This window comes from Cyprinus carpio, chromosome A7 (assembly GCF_018340385.1).
Source record: "Cyprinus carpio isolate SPL01 chromosome A7, ASM1834038v1, whole genome shotgun sequence".
Lineage (NCBI taxonomy): Eukaryota > Metazoa > Chordata > Actinopteri > Cypriniformes > Cyprinidae > Cyprinus > Cyprinus carpio.
The window spans coordinates 13,018,712-13,031,601 of record NC_056578.1 but is presented as its reverse complement, the minus strand read 5'-3'; the positions used below and the strand labels follow the sequence as shown (position 1 = coordinate 13,031,601).

At 40.4% G+C, this 12,890-nt stretch overlaps 1 pseudogene; it reads left to right on the top strand.

Moving 5' to 3' along the window:
* The first annotated feature begins 1,698 nt into the window (after positions 1-1,698).
* On the top strand, positions 1,699-4,074 carry LOC122145773 (annotated as a pseudogene).
* The last annotated feature ends 8,816 nt before the right edge of the window (positions 4,075-12,890 follow it).

Below are 12,890 nucleotides of genomic sequence, written 5' to 3'. Positions count from 1 at the left end.
AAAAAAAAACTTGCACTGACTGATCTTTAACAAAATATCATGCCTGCCCTTGGCTTTCTGTCTCAAAGGTGCACACCAGTACTGTTTTTTCTAAGGCATGTTAATGAAAATGACTTAAATGTCATAATTAACCGTATGGGCTAAGCTTGGCTTAAGTCTAAGACCTGTCTGTGAAAGCAGGCCATAAATGGCGTCAAAACCTGTACTAGCTCCAACATAAAACAGGACCGAAAAAGTTTCTACTAAAATCTTACTCCAGCATTAGTGAATGCAAGTTTGACAAATAAAATAAAATAAAAAAAATAAAATAAAATAAAATAAAATAACAATAAAATAAAACAAAACTCCAAATGAACTAACTGGGAAGTGCTGTCTGTCAATGTCCCAGAAGCTCTCCATCGGCAGTAAACTTCAACTGTCATGAACTTGCACACCATCTCTCCACAGTCTCTGTGGAACGCAAAATGTTCCAAAAGGCAGAAAAAGTCAGAAAAAATTCCTTAAGGAAGAAAGAAGAACAAATGTTATAAAACATATGAAGTGAAAGTGGGGTGACCATTTGCCAAGTATGGTGACCCATACTCGGAATTGGTGCTCTGCAATTTAACCCACCCAAGTGCACACACTACAGTGAGAGAAGTGAACACAGCCATGAATACACATAACACCCGGAAGCAGTGGGCAGCTATATCAAGCGCCCCAGGGAGCAACGGCGGGTTCAGTGCCTTGCTCAAAGGGCACTTCAGCGCAGGGTTAGTGAGGGGTGGAAGAGAGCGCTTGTTCAGTTCAGCATACCTAATACCTACAACTCCTGCCAGCACCGAGACTTCGAACACCTGTGACTATTCTGGTTACAAGTCCAATTCCTGTAACCTTTGTGCACAGCTGCCCCCATAAAAATATTATCACTATATAAATGGTTCATTGGAGTGAAAGCCATGATATAGTTTGACAGTCCCAAAGTTTGAAACCTTGTAGTCTCTGCAATCTATTAAGAATTTAAGCAGTAGGGGGGTAGAGGCTTAGAATCATTAAAAACTTGCAATTCTGATCTGATGCTAAGGGATAATGTAAACTTTTGACAAAATCTGACTCACCTTAGGAGGTGAATTACCTCTAATAATCCAGCGGCAACAATTCATTAAAAACTATCTAAAATCACCTCTTACAGTACTGGTCTGTGTCCTCCACACGGTAAATCTCTAGTAACAAAGCTGTAACGATCCTGCAAAATGCATACCTCCAAGAATAAAGTCAAAAATAATAGGCTACCATATTACAAACCACAAGCAGTAACGGAACATCTAGCTCTTCAAAATGCAAACTAGAAAACACCCAACATGAATCACTATATTATCTATATATTATCGAATTATATATATTACAAGATCGATCTTTGGAATTGTGTTTCAATCAGCGTTTAACGTTTAATTTTAAAATCATTTCGTTGTTTAAACTAAAATATTGTATTTTCGAGCAGCCAAATTTTCTTGGTCCACGCACACGCGATAACATTCCAATATCACGAATTCAATTCAGATAATGTTTAAATATAGGACCAAGATTTAAGTCACCTCCTGAGTCCATCTATAGCAAGAAAACTGCCAGTGAAAAGCCGCAGGAATGGTCAGAAATTAAGAATAAAGAAAGCTTATATCACGATATACTTACTTGATTCATTATCTGCAGTAGTCCATAATGGCTCATAATCATTCCCAACGCGACACTCCTCGATCTCGTTTGATCAGGACAAAGCTCCCGCACAGACTTCGCAACCTCAGACAACATGGTGCACAGTCGCATTTTTCAAACTCGGCTGACAGTACGCGCGCCATCAGGAACGTAGTATTTTTGGCACACAGCGCATAAAACAAAAATAGATACTTCAGCATCATGTTTATTTTGGGCCTTTCATTTCTGTTCAAGTTGTTCCTAATTCCATTTGTGTAGTTAGACCAAAGATTTTTTAGACTCATTCATGACTCAATTGACATAAACTCTAAAAGGCAAGTATTTTTTTTTTTTGTGTTTACAATGCAGTGTAGAGTAGTCTAAATAAAATCAAATGTATTTGAATGTAAATAATTTTGTTTAGAATCTTCTGAAGTTTTGCTTGCAATTAATGCAATTAAATGTTTAAGTGGCTTAGAACAACATAAATGATATTGAAAGTATTTCTGTACACAGATGTAAAGAACAGTACTACATACAATTACACAGTACTCTCTAAATGACACTGTATGTCAAATAGTATGCTCGAAAATTAAACTTCATAGAGTTTATAGTTGCAAGAGCTGGTGATGAAAATTTCAACAATAAGTTTTATTTGGAGTATACTGTATAAGTGTCAGGGACCAGGCAAGCCCGGTCCCAGCCAATCCACAATGTTCACGCTCCCCTGAGTATAATCACCCTCACCTGGTCATCATCAACGATCTCATCAAGGCACTATAAAAACACTCACCTCAGCCCCAGTTCACCGTCAAGCCTCCAACAGGAACAGACCTCATGTTTCTGTCCCCAGCTTGCCTCGCATCCCAAGAACTCCACGACGTAACGTATACGTATACGTATACGTACACGTACTTTTGAAAATCTAACCTCTGTGTCATTGTTTTGCTGTTCTCCAGGATTCCCGATCCATCCCAGTTACCTGATTTCCCATCATCTCCTGTATCTCCTGTGTTCCTGTCAAGCTTCGCTGGACAGTTCCCTCTCCTGTAAAAGAAAAAGGGACAAGCTTTAGTAATCCGTGATTGTGTGGCATTGACCTCATTGTCTAGGAGCATACTCACCTGCATTCCGCCTCTCACTGAGTGATCTGCACAGAATCCGCAACTGAAATCACCTTCTACTCACGTGGCACTTATTCTTGAGAAAAATAAACATTGTTGAATTCACTTACCTCTGCCTCCAGTGACTATCCTGACAATAACAAAGTGTATTTAATATTAGAAGAAATATATGATAACTATATCAAAATAAATGTATTTATTTAAAACACAATAAAATCATAATTATGTAAATGTATGTTTTAAATAAGAATTAATTAGACATTATTATAAAGTGCATCTTTTTAAAAAGTGCACTTAAGTATGTTAAGAAACCTATTGTCATTAAAGTGTACTCTAACTCACTTAAGTGGCCTTTAATTTAAATTATATATATTATCTGCAAGTGTACTTTTTAAAAAAGTAATACTTGAAGTACACGAAAAGTACACTTTTACTGCAATTTAGCACAATTCTTTTTCACAAGAGATTGCACCAGCCCATGTACATTCTGATTTTGTGTTTATCCGTCAACTCTGTGTTTGGAACAGCTGTTTTTTTTCCAAGGTTACTGACAGACTTGCTGTCTGATACACACTCAGTCTCCTGTGCAGCATGTATCTTACAGGCTTTTGCCATTTTTTCAAATGCATCAAATGAAACATGAATGTTAATGTTAATGGAATTTGACAGGTACAGTATGTAGCAATCAGTAAACCATTACAATACAAAAACAATGTTATGTTATGATTTTATCTTTTTTTTAATATCTATAAGCTGGATTTATCCGATCCTTTATGTTGGTATTGCTGGTATATTAAAAGCCAGACTCACGATGTGTGGTAACAAACTGTGAAAGGTTTACTGTCACAACTTTGAAATTGACAAGCTTTCTTGTGCAAACACTATTGTTAATAATGTTTTTGGCTTTTCATACTGACCACAACTGATATCATGCCTTTAAGTTTTATACTCTTATGTTAAAATTCTTATCATTTGTAGAAAAAGCTCACTAGATTTCAGGAGAAAAGCATATCAAACTTGTATTCCACACATAGTGATCCTCTTAAATTTATCAGTAGCTATTTTTTGGCGAGGTCACTTTGAGTCGGTTTGCAACTTTGGAACTCCCTATGGGCTGTCAATCATTCTTTCATTAGAGTTTCTCATTGTACCACCCATACTGAACCCTCTTGTTTATGGTTTGAAATTTCCTGAAATTTGCAAAAAAAATTCTATGGATTATAAAAGCTTTCAAACAGCTGTAACAAATGGTGCACAGAATGTTAACAAAGTTCAATGAATGTATGATTTTATTGTGTAAATCATGTAATCATGATGTACATCACATTTTATGAACCTGTGAATTTGAGATTTTGCGTTTTACTGTAAATCTTGGACCACAACTATATATTTACTATACATATTATTTATTATTTAGCCTGTTGCTGGATTCATGACATGGTTAAGACCCTCGGTCACGTCTCAGATACCAAATATATCAGATGCTGGACATTGCTTGTAAAATTAATATATGCAATATAATATATATATTAATAGTAATATAATATTTATTATATATTAATATATAATATATATTAATAAATATTAATAGTAATTTATATATATTAGTGCTGTCAAACGATTAATCACATCCAAAATAACAAAAAAAGTTTTTGTTTACATACCAAATGTGTGTACTGTGTATATTTATTATGTTTATATAAATACACCGATTACAAAACACATGCTTTAAATGTGACATACTATATTCATTTAATTCCTAACAAGCGAGTCTCATCCATCCGATGCTGTGAGTATCGATCTCCCGTTTATCAGCATCCCTCCTCCACCCCATCTACTCACTTCTAGTTCATTTTACAACTATACAGGGAGGGGGGTGGGTACTCTAGGTTTGAGGCCTTCCTGAGCTTGGAGGCCTTTCCCCGACAGCACGCCAAATACGCATTTCCATACCTCAGCTAACTATATGTAAGCGTGAACTTTTTATATCTATAATATGATTAAAACGATGAGTGGGCCCTGTGGCACTACCTATGGCATCCATCACAATGTTAAAGAGGAGAGGAGAAACCACGTCTCTCTGACGGACCCTGGTCTGAATATTAAATGCCTCTGAGAGCTCATTTTGGATCTGCACTTGACTGGATTATTACATCATAATTTGCCTGGAGAGGTGTAATCACTTTCTGAGGTACAAATTCATTTTCCAGAGCTTTCCATAAGATAGCCCAGTGAATACAATCAAATGCTAATCAAAAGTTAATAAATATGATAAACATTTGTCTCCCACAGCATATTAGATTAGATTAGATGATTAGATTCAACTTTATTGTCACTGCACATGTAAGGTACAAGGCAACGAAATGCAGTTAGCATCTAACCAGAAGTGCAATAAGCAGTAAGTACCGAATATACAAGGTCTACAATATGTACAATAACTATACAGATAAGTATTAAGTACATAATTTACAGATTTTAAATACTATCAGCATGATATACAGATAGGTGTACTATGAACATACTATACAGATGGATTATGTGAAAGTGTATGTACACTATAGGCAGAAACTATGAACATATGAACATAATTTACACTATTGCAATGGTCAGTAAAGTGCATAGAAAATATTTCAGTGTGCAAATGGATTATTCAGTGTTTCTGGATGAACAGACAGTAGTGCAAGTAATAGTTTTTTTTTTTGCTTGTTGTAAATAAATAAATAAATAAATCGGTCAGGTGTAGTGATATTATTCTTTCCTCCATCAGTTGAAGGATGGTAAAGATCTGATCACAACATCTGCGATTTGGCTGAAATCCTGCCTGTTCTTCTCTGCTTGTCTGCTCATCTGCTTACGACAGTCTTGACTGAATGATCTTCATAAAAATTTTGCCTGCAATTGAAAGCAGGCTGATACCTCGATAATTCTTACAGTCCCGAGTGTCAACTTTTTTGTGAATGGGCACAGTAAAATGGCCTTCTTCCATGCAACTGGTACTTCCAGATGGTCCTGAGTGGTAGGTGCAGGCAATGAATTAAAATATCACCTCCTGCCTTTACTTCTACTGTAGTGATCCCATCAATGCCTGGTGCCTTGCCATTTTTTTACGTTTTGATGGCTGCTTTTATCTCTTCAGTGGTCGGTTCAGTGTCGGACATTGGTGTTTCTGGTTGGTCAATAGGTGGCGGCTCCTCTGAAGGTCCTTGGGGTGGGACATGATTGTACAAATGTAGCGTATGAGCAGTTCATTCATTCATTGGTTCTGAATTAATGAATCATGGATGGTTGGATATATAACAATGCACATTCCTTGGCTAAAAACCCAAAGCTTTTAGCCCCTGAACTCATGCAGGTAATCAAACTCTCTGCAAGCTGAATGGCCGGCCTGGTGCCAGCATGGCTGGGTTTAAATTCCTGACCAGATCGTAAAACTTTATTACCCCAACATGGGGAGAAACAGAAAAAGCCCAGCTCGCTAGGAATTCTTGTAAGGAAAAAGGAAAGTAAATATATTCTAAATGTATTGACTGTATTTCCTTTTTGTGCTTGGATGTCTTCCATATCAAATTGGAGTATCTACAATTTTATTGTGTTAATCAAACTTTAAATGTGTGTAATTCTGCATATGAATGTAACTTTATGTTTCTCCTACCTTTACCTGTCATTTTTGGTATCTGTTTTAACCGTCTTGCTTTGACCGAACCACTCATACATAGGAAATTACAGTAAAATGTATTATTCTGGACTTACCATCTTGCTGGAATATAATTGCTGAATTCTGACAACACCATAACTGCTTAAGGTTGTCTATTCCCTTTTCAAGGTGATCTGATTCCTTGTTGTCTTTCAAAAAGGTTACTGTATGTGATTTTGCCATACTGCGCGATCATTCTGCATGATTCTGCCTATCTCTCTCTCACCTTCTCTCGCTCACCCTTTCACTCACTCACTCACTCACTCACTCTCTCTCTCTCTCATTTTGTTATTTGTTTTTTATTGTATTTGTTTTTACTGTTTGTATTGTTATACGCATATTTACTCTGTGTGAATCGTAGTTTGATGTATTATTAGTTCAATTATTAAAAGCCAATATATTCATGATTGCTTCTGTCTAAAATGCTCACATTACGAAGTCAATGAAATGTTTGATCTTAGCTACAAAACTTATTTGTTACTTTTAAGTAACCTAAATTTTATAAGGACGGAGAATGGTTTCATGGCCAGAAACTATTTTTCCTGGAATTATAAGAAGTGATAACTTTATTGAAGTTGATAAGTTAATCTTACGGCCATTTGCTGGACAAACCACTGTTTGATTTGCATTAATTCCCAGTAAAAGATATCACATTAATTGATATGAAGAATGGAATATTGACATATTAATGAGTAAATTACAGTGCCTTGTAATGAGTTATTGATATATACAATTGACCTATTTTTCATCTTCAATAATTTTAATGTAACTGTTACGCGAGATATATATATTAATCATATTCCTGATTAATTATTAAAATTCCCTATATATCATTTGAGCTAACGTTAACGTACTACCCAGTGCGGCTACAGTATTTTGGTGGAGAAACGCGGGCATTTCAAACTTCATTTTATGAGCAATTCAGTTTCAATCTGTTTATATGGTTATTAATAATTTCTGCACGCGCGCTATGAAATTATGAGATTGTGAGATAAGTCGCAAGACGCGAACTCACTCCTAACTGACTGAGGCAAAAAGCTGATCAGTCAGCACATTAACAGTTTCTAGAAATACCTAACAGTATAGTCACTGTTATTTTGCTGAAAGTACACTGCAGTATAATGTTAAATGTCCTGTTAAGAGAAGATCAAGGTCTCTCTGCAGTGAGAACATTTTAATATTAGTAACCTGCCTATTAAAGACGAAGAAATCTCTTTTTTTAGGACGAGACGTAAATCTGATCAGAGCGACGTTCCTTTGATTCAGTAGTTAAAAGGCCTTGTAATTACATATCGATATTGAATTCGTGGTTAACCACAGTGATATTCAAAAATAAACGATAAAACTCCTGGTCGAAAAATTGGCTTAGCTACCCAATTTTAAACCTAAAACATTTAAATCATAAGTGCTATTTTGATAAATGTGTATGGGAGTGCAACAGACGGACAATTCCTGTTGTTCACATTTGCGTGTTTTTGCAGCGAAGAAATCCTGCCTCACGCTCTTGTGCAATATAGCAACTTAAAGGTACAAACCTTTGTCTGTTGGAGAATCAGCGCTGACAAACGCTCAGATTCTAAATCACACTGAAGTAGGGTGTAATTCCGCTAACTAAACACCAGAGGGCGTCCTTTAAGGGTTTAGTAGTCTCAAATTACACCCTGCCTTCTGACTTCAGTCTGCATGAGTGCAATTACGCCATCTCGTGGCCGTTTCAGATAATGCTAATTTTTTTTTTTTCCTGTGGTTGTTGAATTAGCCCGTCTAAATTCTCAATAATTATTTGCATTTACAGCTTTGCTCGTGCGAATATTATTTTATGTTAGACAAATTTTCCTGCCTTTGACTGTTCACACTTACTTTGAGTTTGGTTCAAACATGATTTGAATTAAAATTTAATTGTTTAATAGTGTAAATTAAGTGTCTCAGGTTAACCACTGATTGACCCACTTAGAAGGAAGTGAGCCATCTAGTGGCCATCTCCTGTTAAGTCGGTTCATAGCTTTCAGCTCTCTTCTTGCTTAATTTTAAATTTCAGTTTAAACCAGTTTTTGAATTTTTTAATTTGAATTAAGTTTTCTGTTTACCAGTTGAAGCACAGAGAGGGAGTTTCATACCCTTGTGGTGAAAACCAGCTACTGCGGCCTTCTCCCATGTTTCATCCTGTCTATTTCTATTTTGATTTTGATTCTTTTTCTTCTCTCTTTTGGGTTAGGTTATTTTGATAATTACCATCACTATCATAATTCCCTTTTTGTTTTATCATTATTAGGTAAAGCTGTTACCTCTCATTTCTACATATATATTTACTCAATTGATTTTAAACAAACAAGCCTTAATTCACTTTAAGTTTCCCTTGTTCATCCTTTGTGTATTTGATTGGTGATTGGACAGTCATCTCAGGTTTCCAGTGAGCAAGGTTGCCCGACCAGCGTTACCGAAATGTGATAAAACCCATCCACTTATTATAAGCCACAGAATATTAGATATTCCCCCGGATATATTTTAAGTGTTTGGCCCATCTCTTCTCCATGCCACACCATCTTCCTAGGTTTCCTACCCCGATAGCCCCACTCACCTGTTGGCCCTATCTTAAAACCTAGCAGTAGGCTTAGGCCTCCTTATTCTCCCTAACACATATCGTGTTACTACTGTTTTATCTCATTTCAAGTGTTTTTTGTTTCACTTTGATCTTTTCTGTCCTTTGTTCTGTTGTGATTTGTTTCTTTCATTTCACAGAAAGACAGTAACCTATGAGAGCCACCAAGGAAGCTAAACAGTAGAGTGACAACCAGCAGCCGGTGTCATCACGTGACCCGCTAGGCTACTGCCTGTCAAATCTCCATTTCAGGTCCTCCGTTGACCCAAGTTAATTGGCTCTGCGAACTGTCTGACTGTTTGCATCAGTAAGCCCCAAAATTCTCATAAACAGCATAGCCCGTATGAGTATAGCTCGTTAACCGTAGAACGAACTTGCATTGGTCTCTTTGTGTGTATGCTGTGTTTCTCTCACCTACAGTGAGCCAGGATGTTCCGTTCATCCAGTCCAGTAGTCCACGGGGCAACCTCTCGACATGGTTGAAAGCAGTGACGACCCCCTTCCTGCCCAAGGACGCCAGTAACCTGCAGCACCTAAACCAAGAGCAACTGGACACCGAGCCAGATGAACTGATGGCACACGATCCAACCCAAAGCTACAACTACAAAGAGCTCGCCAGGATCCTCGGAAGCCTAGTTCACATTCTCGTCACCCAGGCACGGCTCAGCGAATGGAGCAACATCGACCTGGAACAGCAAGCAGCAACACTTATGCTTCAAGCGGAGGAGGCCTGGAAGGACCAGGCCCGAACCCAGAGTCACCTTGATCAGCTCCTCCTCGAGACCCAGAACCAGCCCGAGAAAGAGGACGCCACAGATCCAGAGCTACAGAAAGAAGTAGAAAGACTTCAAAATGCCCTGCAAGATCTTCGCCTCGACACAGACCAAAGAGGACAGTTGGAGAGAGAAGCCCGGAAGGAACTCAACGAAAAACTCCAGCAATGTGACACTCTCCTAGAGAGATCAAAGACTGAACTGAAAGAAAGAGACTCTAAAGCCAGGGCCTGCGAAAAACACTTGCAAGGCGGCCCGAGCTAAAATCGGCAAGCTTACTCTGCAGAGAGATGAGCTCCAAGATGAACTTGACACTGTTCACGCTGAACTGAAACATTCTTACAGATTACAGAGTGGCTGGGACAGAGAAACACACACCATAGAGTTTCTCCCGGCCCGCCACTCCAACCCTTTCAGCCAAGAACCCAGAGCTGAAAAGGGGGTTTTAGCCCATGGCTCAAGACATCACCAGCCAGCTTCCAAGAGCACCTGTCAGCAACAGAGGGGGGAGAGCCCTTCCAGAGAACGCATGCCACTAAACCCTGCACGGCTCCCCGAGAACTTGACAAGTTAGCCAGAAACGTCCCTACGTTCAATCCAGATCCTGCAGGAGGTCATGACGTTCACGCTTATTTACAAGACATTGACTTTCACTTACAAACTGTCGCCAACGTGACAGCTATGGACAAATTGTACCTGTTAAGAATCACGTCCCGCCGTGATGTGCATAGGATTCTGGATTGTCAACCAGAGACTGTCAAAGTGGACTACCAGCAACTGAGAAAAACTTTGATTCTTGAATTCTCTGATCCAGACTCAGACCACGGGCTCCTTAACGCTATGGACCTCAAACAGGGCCGACTTGAAAACCCACAGACTTTCTACAGTCAACTACGGAAAGCCTACTTCGGAGCACGCAACGAACCAGGTATGCAACAGGATGTCAACTTTAAAACTCTGTTCCTCCGAAACCTACATGCCAGTTGGAGTTTTCATCTCGGAGTCTCAGCGTGTCCGTGTAGCATGTGTACACAAGAGTTACGGGACCCACAAAGCTTACACCAAGCAAAAGACTGTGAAAAAACCCACAATCTACTCTGTCTCTGAGCACTGCTCGGAGTTGACCCTAGAGGGCGCCCCACAACACCACAGTCACAGACCTTTTTACAGAGAGTCAAGACCGTTCCAAGCCAGCAGAGGGCCGCACAATCGTGGTGGTGCTCGTCCAAAGCACCAGAGCGAGCGCTATGAAAGATTCTGGGGCCGGCGACCCAAAAAGAGCTGATCCCCACCGTCCAGGACACAAAGCCCCGACAGCCGGCAGTGGAACCACTCTCGACACGACACTGGTAAGCTCAATCCTGTGCACACATCAGAAAAAACACAGGACAGCCACGTCTGAGACAGCAGAGATCCTGAGGGTGCTGAAAGAGCTTCTTTACATGAAAACTCGCAAGGAAGACAAGGAAGACAAGAAAGACGAACCAGACCTCCTATGTCTAAGCATAAGAACTGAAACCAACACCCTGTCTAACTGCCCTCTGACTGAGCCAAGCACCCCGAACACTGCTCGTCATCCACAGACCACAGAGCTAACTGTCACATCACAAGGTGACAGCATCACCCAAGCTCCACAGCTGACAGCTGCACACCCTGAACGAGACAGCACAGTTCCTCACACCAGGTACCACAATCCCAAGGTACCAGAAAATGCTGTTTTGGCTACCTGCCTCCGCAGCGAGCTACACGAGACTGGTCCTAACCACCCATCGATCGTCACACCTGCCCCGATGCCAACATTCCTGGGCAACCTTGTCGAAAAGGGTGTAAGCCGAAAACTCCACCTGAACATCACGTTAGGAAAAGGAGTGAGCATGGAAGCCCTGACCAACACAGGATCAGACCTTACAGTGATCTCATCTCAACTTTTCAAAAGACTCCAATTTGAAGCTAAGAGACAAGATCGAACTCTTACACCTCAAACTTGTGAAGTGAATGTACAGTCATACAGCCAGAATGTAATCCGGTTTGACCAGGTAGCTTCCATTCACCTGATGATTGGTCCTATGAGTCTAGTACATCTTGTGCACATTTCACCAATGGACACTTACCCACTCCTCATCAGCAAAGACCTGCTAGATCGCTTTGAACCTTTACTGGACTTCAAACAGCTAAAAGTCGTGGCTCAAGTGCGAGAAACTCTTCCCCTCCAGCCACACAGGTCGCCGGTGACAGACTGTCAGGTCACAGAGGTCACGGGAACTCCCACAGAGCCAGACTGCCAGGTCACAGAGGTCACGGGAACTCCCACAGAGCCAGACTGCCAGGTCACAGAGGTCACGGGAACTCCCATAGAGCCAGACTGCCAGGTCACAGAGCTCACGGGAACCCCAGCAGCCAGCCATGGGTACACAGCCTCAACAACAAACCAGGGCTCAAGTTCGCTCCTCTGCACCTTAGTCAACGAACAGGGAACGGTGATACCAGCTTACACCAAAGGGGTCGCTGCTCGGCTCAACATGCGATGTGGTCAAACCTTAAACCACACGCTGGGTTTCTTCCAACCCTCACCTGAATGTGTGGAACTCGGACTCACACTTGAAGCCACACCCCTCACTGAAGTGTCATCTCATATAGTTTACATCCTGTGCAACAACTGGACGGTAACTGACATCAACATTCCCAAGGCCTACGGGCTGGGATGGCTAGTGAGCCATGACTTTCATGACTTTGAACGTGTACGACCTGTCATAGGGCCCATTCCACCTGCACTGATACCCGAAGGGAGTACAGACAACACATTGTTCACTGCACCCTTCAAATTCATAGCCATCACATCTGTCATGTCGGTGACCAAAGACCAGGTGTGCAGAACGGAGCTGACCGAGGACCAACACCTCGCAGTATACACAGTCTCCCACCAGAGCGTCGGTGAGACTGATGAACCTGCTACACCTTTTAATACCAAACCGACTGATGACACACCGATGGAGGAGCCTTACCCAGGTTTTGAATCTCCAGTGCAGCGA